Here is a 3,349-nt window from a genome sequence, read left to right on the forward strand (position 1 = left end):
GCGCTGAAGTCCCCCAGCAGAACAAGGGAGTCCCCAGGGGGAGCACCCTCCAATACCCCCTCTAAGGACTCCAAGAAGGGTGGGTAATCTGAACTGTTGTTCGGCCCGGTCATTGTCGAACTTTCATGACTAAAATCGCGTCATTCTATTCACAGCTTCAAATCTGCCACCCCCCTCTTGTCACAGCCCACCGGGAGAACTTTTTACCCCCCTCCACATGAGAAATTACTGTGTGATTGGTCAGAAGTTTTGCTTCAACCACTCACTTACAAAAAAGGAGCTTTAACCAAGCTTTAAGACACTAAACTCAAAGGAAAAGTGCCAAAACTTGTACTGGACAATCCAGCAGTATGACACTAACAACAAGAGGGCAGTATGACAGAGGACGGCAAGCTAATGTAAGCTTGTTGTTGATTGGTAGGTTGTTACAGTTGTGGTATAGTTGAACTCGTATAAAAAATGTAACACTCTTTGCAAATGGTTCACGTAAAGCTAATCTCATCTGTGTGACGTGATGCCCCAAAAAGTGAACCAGTCAATGGGAAACAGTAGCTGCTGTCAAATCAAACCATGGGTCTCAGGGTTCCAGAAATTTGGCTGAAACTGGGACAAAAGGGCTGAATCTGGGTTTGAACCCAGTGCAAAAAAAAAAAAAAAAAAAGTTGTCAGGCTGACAGTGCTCACCTTTCATAGGAATCTAATTTCAGCTACTTTTGTCTAGGAATACTCTTTTTATTGATCCATCTTCTGCTCCAATGAGCCATCACTCTTGAACAAAACTCCTATAACCCCTTTATGCAACTCAAAGACGCACTGAGCAGAAGGGAGCATTCCACCTCTTCCCATTTAAAAACCATGGCATTGGGTTTGAAAGGAGTGACTCACATCTCAGCCACTGTTTGACAATCAGAGGCGAACCAACCACCCTGCTCATGATCCCATGCTCTTAATCCTCCTGTTCAGAGAATTGCATCATTTAGACAGTCTGGCTTTCCTGAAAAAACATCTATATTTTTATTTTTTATTCCATAATGTGTAAATATATGGCAGTTTTTGAAAAAGTTGAGTTATTTTTGTTGTGTTTAGACTTTATACGTCTTTCTCATACTTGCGTGAGAGCTGCCTGAGAGAGGAGACCATCATTTGAAAAATGTAAGTTTAACTTTGGCATAAAAATGCTATTTAAAAAGTAAATAATTGTTTACATTTTTTATTCAAGTATTAAAATTATAATCCTTTTTATTGTGTTTTTTAAATTTATTGTATTATTTTCTTTTTATCCTTCCATTTAGGTTGACCTGACATGAAACACCACAGGACTCTGTGAAGAAGTGAAACAGAGCCCATTACTGAAGGTTGAGATTGTTTTTTTGTCTATATAGTGGACTGAATTTAAGAATGTTTAATTCTGAGTTTAACTCTGTAAATATGAGTTTTGTCATAATTTGAAAAAGTTCCTCTTAAACTCTGACTGATGCCATTTCTAAAAGCCTTTAAAATTTAAATTTGGACTGAACTAAAATTAGCAGCAATATTCTTTCTTGCCAGGAAGCAATGACATTTATTTTTGTCCTTTTGACCTCGGTTTGCTTAAGCTATTCTCAATGGTGAATAATGTCTGAATTTACAGTATTCTTAAAGCGATAGACCTGATAATTAAATAAAAACTCACTTTTAAGACTGTGTGTTTTGCTGTCAGCTCAACAGAATACAATGTGCAGCCAAAGTATTTGGTTCATGCCTGAGCAGCCCTAGGGAGCTGGATTATAAAGAAAAACCATCTGATTTCTTCTTCCTCCCTCTGACCCATTGCTCCCCCCTCACAAAACCTCCCATCTCATCACCAGCTCTCACTCAGCCCAGCCTCCTATGATTAAGGGTCAAGCGTGCCACCTCGTCTCCAGGCCATCATTAAAAACGGAGACAGAAGGAGAGTGAGGGAGAGCGAGAAAGAGAGAGAGAGAGAGGGAGAGGGAGAGGGAGACCCTGGCACACAGGGCTAATGAAAGCCATGAATCACAGTGTGGTCTTTAAAGAACATATTAGTGACATCATTAACTCCGCTCAAAGGCCACAGCCGGGGTGAACAGGCAGGTCGCTCCACCACTCGCCCCGACCAGTCGGATTCAGACTCGCAAGAGCCGTCCCTCATCAGGGAGCCACCCGTGCTGCCGCGTTTGAATATCTGCCAGTCACATCAGGAAGGAATCTGTAAAAAAAAAAAAAGACAGAAGTTTGCCTGAAGAGCTGCTGCAGTAAGTTTCATTAATGCTTTAAAGATGTGACGTCACACGCAGTATGCTGTGTAATTTATACGCATTAGGATGTTGTTGCACGATCAGAGTTGATTAAATTATTATCTGCCACAAAGTTTACAGCCAATCTTACCGCCCCCCACCTTCTCTGATGCAGAATTGCACTGAAAGTAAAAAAGAAACTCTAATTTTGAGACGGTCCAAAACGCTGGTATACCAGCGTAAGCATCATATGTTGGTGTGAATTCTCAGTCATCCAGGACAAATATCTAATACGGCTACTCTGAACGGGGGCAGGGTCAAAGTGGACTGATGTTCAGAAAGCTACAAGTAAGATATCAATTGTTTATCACTTTTCTGCAGATTCTCACTTCAAAAGATCTGAACCATTGCTTTAACAAAGCAACAATCAGTGAGGGGCAAACTTTTTTAGAGAAATCCAGTCAACCCCCCCCCCCCCCCCCAACCAAAAACAACAACAACAACAACAAACTTCTCCTATTTCTGCTCCTATGAGCAACTGTAGACACATTTTAATGGACGGGCTCCTCTTAACCTGCCACTTTCTGTTTGAACAAAACAACTCTCCCTGCAGACGCCCTGCAGCAGGGGCCTGTGGGTGCTCCTCACGGGCAGTGACCTTTTCACACAGCCTCGGGACAAAGTGGCTCTCCCGGCTCACCCTGGAGCAACACTCTGCCCCCCACCACAACCCCCCCTTTCATGCGCTACAACTTCCCTCTCTTCCAAAAAAAGAAAAAAAAAAAGAAAAAAAAAACAGGACCTGATAGTGTTTACTGACAGGAGCTGGAGCCCCTCAGTACCCTCAATCAGAGTGCAGCCCCCCGTGCTCAGGGAGGCGGCCCAGGCCTCATTAGGAGCTCTATGATGAAATGAGCTGAAAGGCCCCAGTCTGAACCAGCACCAGCCAGCAATCACAGCAGCCTGAGCTAGTAAGGCTCATCTCACGGCCCCATAGGCTTTAAATCATGGATAACCTTCTTGTTTCTCTCGCTATCTAACTATCTGCACCCCCTAACTCGCTCTGTTTCACTGTAACTCTGTATGGCTTGCCTTTTCCCTCTACATTGCAA

General features: G+C 43.0%; 1 long non-coding RNA gene across 1 annotated transcript in view; it reads left to right on the plus strand.

Annotated features, from left to right (window-relative positions):
- The first annotated feature begins 6 nt into the window (after nucleotides 1–6).
- Nucleotides 7–3,349, plus strand: part of LOC106527543 (uncharacterized) — a 16,165-nt gene continuing 12,822 nt past the window's right edge. Inside the window, exons 1-2 of the long non-coding RNA XR_001311397.1 lie at nucleotides 7–108; nucleotides 2,257–2,259. This is a non-coding gene — a long non-coding RNA (uncharacterized LOC106527543). The remainder of the gene's footprint in view (nucleotides 109–2,256; nucleotides 2,260–3,349) is intronic.

Source organism: Austrofundulus limnaeus, unplaced genomic scaffold (assembly GCF_001266775.1).
Source record: "Austrofundulus limnaeus strain Quisiro unplaced genomic scaffold, Austrofundulus_limnaeus-1.0 Scaffold331, whole genome shotgun sequence".
NCBI classification, from domain to species: domain Eukaryota; kingdom Metazoa; phylum Chordata; class Actinopteri; order Cyprinodontiformes; family Rivulidae; genus Austrofundulus; species Austrofundulus limnaeus.